Here is a 6,717-nt window from a genome sequence, read left to right on the forward strand (position 1 = left end):
TATTATTCTCTCCTATATTTATAAATAATTTAAGGGTTTTCCTATAGGACTTGCAAGAGAGAGAGAGAGAATGACAAAGAGAGAGGGAAAATGAGAGATCACCCCCTCCCCAGCGTGGATGGTCATGCCACAATCTCTTCTCTTGGAATTTTGGGCATGCACACTCAAATGCTCTGTGTGATTTTCTTTCTTTCTTTTCTTTTTTTAGAATTATTTTATTTAACTTTATTTATTATTATTATTTTTTATTATTTGACCAAAGAGAGACAGAGAAATGGAAAGAGAAAGCAAGCAATCAGGTCCGGGACTCAAACCACGGTCGGCCATGTGAAAGTCCAGCATGTCTAGCCACCACACAACCTGCTGGCCTCACCCTGTGTGATTTTCAAGCTGCAGGGCCTGGGACTTGAACTGCAGAGTCAGTCACATGGGATCCAGCAGCATAACCACCATGCCAGCTGCTGGCCCCAGTCTATGTTTTACACATAGGTCATTACTACAACTTGCCCCCATTAAAAGCATAATATATTGGTGAGTATGCATAGGCAAGTATACACACACGTATGGGCACTGAGCTTTTTTTTTTTAATTTTTCTGTAGGACACGTGATCACTAGACACAGACACATACACACACACAGAAAAATAGGGAAAGTGAGAAAGCACTGCCCCCCAGAAGATGGAGGTAGGGAAGAACACTTCAAAATCCTTTCTCCTCCATTTCTCTTGGGATTTAGAGTATGCACACGTACAAAAACAGGCACAGTGTGTTTCTCAAGCTGCTGGGTCCAGGACTCAAAGCATGCAGTCAGTCATGTGGCATCCAGTTGTCTTAACCGCCACGAACCCATTAGCCCAGATACCAATTTTAGCACTTATATAGAGAAGATAGGGAAGGACACTTCGAGTGGAAAAACAAACTTATGCATAGACTAAAAAACAATGAGAAATTTCATGCGGCCAGCCAGAGCATAAACTGTATGAGAGTAAATGACTACAGAAATCATTTGAAACCAGATTTGAAGCATTTTTTTTTTATGCCATGGTAAGAAGTTTGGGTTTTATCCTGTAAGAAATAAATCAGGGGACCAGCAGTTAGCATAATGGCTATGTTGCTGAACTCCCATGTAGTCAACTGTGGTTTGAGTCCCAGACCCAGTGGCTTAAACTCACGCCGGGCACGTGTGCGTGCGTGCCCAAGATTCCGAGAAGAGCATGGAGGAGACGTGATTGTGGCATGGCCATCCCCACTGGGGGGTGATTTCTCGCTTTCTGTCCCTCTGTCTCTCTCTTTCTGGCGAGCACACACGCCCTATAGTAAAAACCTCTCCAAAAAAAAAAACAAAAAAGAAATCAGAACAGTTATTTTCTTTCCTTCTAAAAAAGAGAATAGTCTATTTGGATACTTTAAAATAGAGACATCATAATGTCTCACCCAAATTATTTTTTCAACATAACCACAATGAAATTATTATCCATAATAGAATTAATAGTCATTCTTTTAATATAGTGTAATATCCTGATGATATAAAAAATTTCCCGGGACCAGCAGTTAGCGTAATGGCTATGTCGCCAGATTCCCATGTAGTCTACTGCGGTTCGCGTCCGGGACCCAGTGGTTTAAAACTCACGCCGGGTGTGTGTGTGTGCGTGCCCAAGATCTCAAGAGGAGAAAGCAGGAGAAGGGATTGCGGGCGTGGTCATCCCCCCTTGGGGGGTGATTTCTCGCTTTCTGTCTCTCTGTCTCTGTCTGTCTGGCGAGCACACACGCCCCATAGCAAAAACCTCTCAAAAAAAAAATTCCCAATTGTCTCCAGCATGTCTTTTGTAGCTGGTGTATTTCAACCAAGATCTAATCAAAAACAACACATTACATTGCATTTGGTTCCTCTGTCTACTCCATCTTTTTTTTTTTTTTTTTTTTGCTTTTTGAAAGAATTAATTTACTTTATTTATTTATTTCTAATTTGACCAGAGAGGGACAGAATGAGAGAGAAAGAGAAGGGGAAAATGAGAAAGCAAGCTACCAGATCTGAGATTTGAACCACTGTCAGCCACGTGGGAGTCCAGTGCGCTTAGCCACTACACCATCTGCCAACCACTTTTTTTGTTTTAATAAAACTCTTTCATCTGTTGTTAAAATACTAAAGACATTTGTAGAACATCCCACTTCTAGATTTGCCCAATTTTTCCTTTTGATAATTGTTTTAACTTTTTCTTCTGCCCTTTGTACTTCTTATAAAACAGAATTTGGGTCTAGGTTTGCTTATATTCAGGTTGAACATTTTCAGCCAGAATACTTGACAGGCAATGGTGTGTGCTTCACATTGCAATATCTCGAGAGACTCATGATTCCAGGTTGTCCATTAAGCTTAATCCCTGGGTTTAAACATCAGAAGGCTCACCATTGCCATCTTGTATGTAGTTTTTCTTTTTCTTTCACCAGATAAATCTCTGGGGTGGTATTTTGTGATTGGCTACATTGTCATCTCATCTCCCATCATCACTTAACCTAATGACTTTAGCATCCATTGATGATCCTAGTTTCAGTTAGCTATTTATTGATTTATAATTGTCATAGGATGTGTGCCCTCACAGCAGAGAGAGACAGAGAGAGGGAGCGAGAAAGAGCCATTGGAGAATTGTTTTGAGAGAGAGATTTTTGGCTATAAGGCACATGTGCTTGCTGGAGAGACAGAGAGACAGAGCGTGAGAAATCACCCCCAAGTGGGGATGGCCACACTGCAATCCCTTCTCTATTCTTCTCTTGGGATTTTGGACATGTGTGTACACTCGTCCAGCATGAGCTTTAAAGCTTTAAAACTCCCACTCTACATGGTAGTCCAGCACCTTAACAACTATGTCACCTGCTGGCCCCTGGAGAGTTCTTACACTGCAGTCCCTCTTCTACTCTTCCATCCTATCAGGATTGAGAGTAAGAGTGCATACATATCCAGTGTGTTCATTCAAGATATTGGAGCTAGGATTCAAACCACCAATTTTATTGAACACTTAAACATTTGATAAGTGACAATGTTCCTTTATGGAAGGGAGAGGGTTTGCCATAGGACACGTAGGCTTGCAGGAGAGAGACAGAGAAAGGAAAAGTGAGAAATCATCCCCCGAGGGAATGGCCACACCACAACCCCTTTTCCATTCTCCTCTCTGGATTTTGGGCATACATGCGTATGCACCCAGCATGATTTTTGAGCTGCCAGGTTAGGGACTTGAACCATGGTCAACCATGTGGGAGTCTAGTGCCTTAACCACCACACCATCTCCTGGCCCCATTCTTAGTCATTTTCAAATATGGTCAGTTGTATAAGAATAGAACATAGTGCAAAAATCACACAATAATAAACACAGGGTATATAGGAAAAAAAATGGTTTGTGAGCACGATAATCAAACAGTTGGCCAGTGACACATTAAAAGAGATGAAAACCTAATAAAAATGGTAGTACAGACTTATTCATGTTAAATGGTAAGAAATGCATACAATAAATAGGCTATTTTACATCGAAAAAGACCTAAAGTTTGCTTGTGGAAAAGGACTCAGTATTTCTTCTTTTCAATTCTTGCATAATATGGAAACAGGGTTATCTGAAATCAGACAAAGTTTTAACATTAGTTGTATATGTGTTTATGACACATGTGCATGCTTGTGTCCTTCTTGGGATTCTATTTGTCTCTTCAACTGGGTACAGATTTCTAGATTTGCCTAGTCTTTCTCACAGACAAAAAAAAAATCACACAAGAGTAAAATTACACTCAAATTATTCCCTAAGACACCAATCGCATTGGAATCAATTTATCCGTTCAAAAGAAGTGTTAGAATGGAACTGACAGAATAGCAAAGATGTTTCTACCTCTTCTTAAATAGTCCTGAGAATAATCCTGGGAACACTCCTTTATCGCAGGAAAGATTACGTGCCACGTATGTTCCTGGTCTGGAGATCAACCTCATTTTCTTGATGGGCATGCATTGATCATTTCTACATGTCTGGCAGAAAAGACGAGGTAGTCAGTCATGTCCTTGATATTAAGCGTATGTGATCTAAATTGAAAAAGTGTTTTCTAGAGGTTCATGGCATCTGGACAATCGCCTTTATACTTTGACTCACAGGATATTTTTAGGTTGTTTCCTGTATTTTTTTTCTCTTTCTCCTCAAAGTCATTGATTTCTTTTTTTAAAAGAATTTATTTATTTATTTTAATTTGACCAGAGAGAGACAGAGAGAGAGAGAAAGAGAGAGAAGTGAGAAAACAAGCCACCAGGAGGTCTGGGATTCGAACCTTGGTTGACCATGCCCAAAATAATGTTTGCAATGATAATTAATGAGTTATTAGCCACTTAATTGCTGCTTGTTGAAGGATTTTTGTTCTGGGAGATGGTGAGTTTTCAGTTTTATTCTTAAGAAATGGCATAATAATTACAGAAATTGCATTTTGTAGGTTGTAACCATTGGGAGTCCAGTGCCTCTAACCACCATCCCACCTGCCGGCCCCTAAAGTCATCAATTTCAAATGAAATTTTACTGAAGTTCTCAGTAATGGCTAACAACTTAGGAATTTTTTTTTTGAGGGGGGAGCTCTAGGCAACTATTAATCAAAGTTTTAGAAGGTTTGGAGTTCCTCATTCCTCACAGAAAAACTAATTGATGAAATACATACAATGTTGGCAATATCAGTACAGTATTTCCTTAGAATAGAATATTTACAAAGAAACTTTCTTAACATTTCTGTAATTCAGGAAAGAATAGGACAGTATGTATAGGAAAAGGTAGCAAACAGATAGTTGTGTTACATAGGTTTTTTGCTATAGGGTGCTGGCATTTGCCAGAAAGACAGAGAGAGACAGAGAGACAGGAAACAAGAAATCACCCCCCTTCCCCCAGAGGGAATGGCCATGCTGCGATCCCTTTTCCTCCGTTCTCCTCTCAGCATCTTGGGCACACATGAACACATGCCTGGCGTGAGTTTAAGCCACCAGGTCCGTAACTTGAACCCTGGTGGATGACGTGGGAGTCCAGTGACGAAGCTATTACACCAACTGCTGTTCCCACAAATACATAAACTTTCCACTGGAGAATCAAAAGACTTTTGCTCTTTGGGAAGAGCTGATTCCTCTTGATAATAGAAGGATAATCTCTAATTCAGGTAGGACAGGGATGAGGGTGAAAACAGGGAGACAAAGCATATCCAGAGGAAGGTCCTCATGTTTTCCTTCCTGAAGGGATTTCAGTATAGAATAGAGGAGTTTTAGATTCTACTGCTGTGCTTATTCTGTAACAGACCTCAGTCAATTTTATTATTTCCTGGAAAGCTTAGAGTAAGATTATACGTTTCATGAACCGAGGAAAAAGACTCAGTTCCAGATCTGGGCTTCTGCAGTGCAAAATACAAGCAGGTAGTGCACAACAGGAGCCAGGAGACAGTGGAATTTATAGAACCCTTGTGGAGGACTTTGACCTTCCATGAGACATGGACTGTAGATTCAAACCCATCTGATCAGGTTGTTGGGGGTCTGTGCAAACCCAGCTCTCACGTGTATTATATATGTCCTAACCATCAAAGCAGGAGAAGGTGTCAAAGACTAGGACATCTCTTTATGTACCTTAGCATTTACAGTGATGATTTCTTCCATTTCTTCTTCATTTATTTTGGTGAAAAAAGTATTACATAATTGTTAAAAGCACGGACTCTGGAGTTAGATGGCTTGAATGCAAATCATAGCCTTGTTACTTACTTATCTCTACTTTTAGCTATGCTATTTGTTTAAGCTTCACTTTCCTCATCTCTGAAATAGTGATAACATTGCCTTCTAGCGCTCCTAGTGAGGATTAAATAAGCTGGTGTACATAGCATGTAGCAGAATCTGAAAAAGCATAAGCCCTTAGTAAATGGTTACCACTGTTATTTGGTTCATACTTACCTCAAAATGCAAATGGGCCCTGGGTTGATTCCGTCCTGAGCGGCTGTTTTTGGGAGCCATAGTCTTTTAGCTCCGTTCGCCTTCTTGCCCACCCAAGTGCATGCCACCACTCCATGGAAGAGTCGATGGATGTGGACATGAGCCCCCTGAGGTCTGAGAATATCATTTTGGTTGTGAACTGAAGGCTGACAAAGATGATAATGAAAATGAACACCAGTTATCTTTAGGAACGGTCAGTTTAGGGGCTGGTGCAAAGGATGAATTGCACACTGTTGAAGCAGAGGCAATGAATTATGAAGACAGTCCAATTAAAGTAACACTAGCAAGACTGAAAATGTCTGTACAGCCAACAGTTTTCCTTGGGGGTTTTGAAATAACACCACCTGTGGTCTTAAGGTTGAAGTATGATTCGGGGCCTGTGCATATTAGTGGACAGCACTTAGTAGCTGTGGAAGAAGATGCAGAGTCAGAGTCAGAAGAGGACATGAAACTTTTAAGTATATCTGGAAAGCAACCTGCCCCTGGAGATGGTAGCAAGGTTCCACAGAAAAAAAGTAAAACTTGCTGCTGACGAAGACGATAACGATGATGATGATGATGATGATTCTGAAGATGAGGAAACAGAAGAAAAAGCTCCAGTGAAGAAATCTATGAGATACTTTCTGCAAAAAATGCTCAAAAATCAAACCAGAATGGAAAAGACTCAAAACCATCAACACCAAGGTCAAAAAAGTCAAGAATCCCGGGAGCTCACCCCCCCGGCGCGCAGCAGCAGCAGCAGCAGC

At 40.6% G+C, this 6,717-nt stretch overlaps 1 pseudogene; it reads left to right on the top strand.

The window, feature by feature from the left end:
• Positions 1–6,045: 6,045 nt before the first annotated feature.
• LOC102488221 (nucleophosmin-like) overlaps positions 6,046–6,717 on the top strand; it is a 1,724-nt pseudogene continuing 1,052 nt past the window's right edge.

Source organism: Tupaia chinensis, unplaced genomic scaffold (genome assembly GCF_000334495.1).
Source record: "Tupaia chinensis unplaced genomic scaffold, TupChi_1.0 Scaffold000199_1, whole genome shotgun sequence".
NCBI lineage: Eukaryota > Metazoa > Chordata > Mammalia > Scandentia > Tupaiidae > Tupaia > Tupaia belangeri.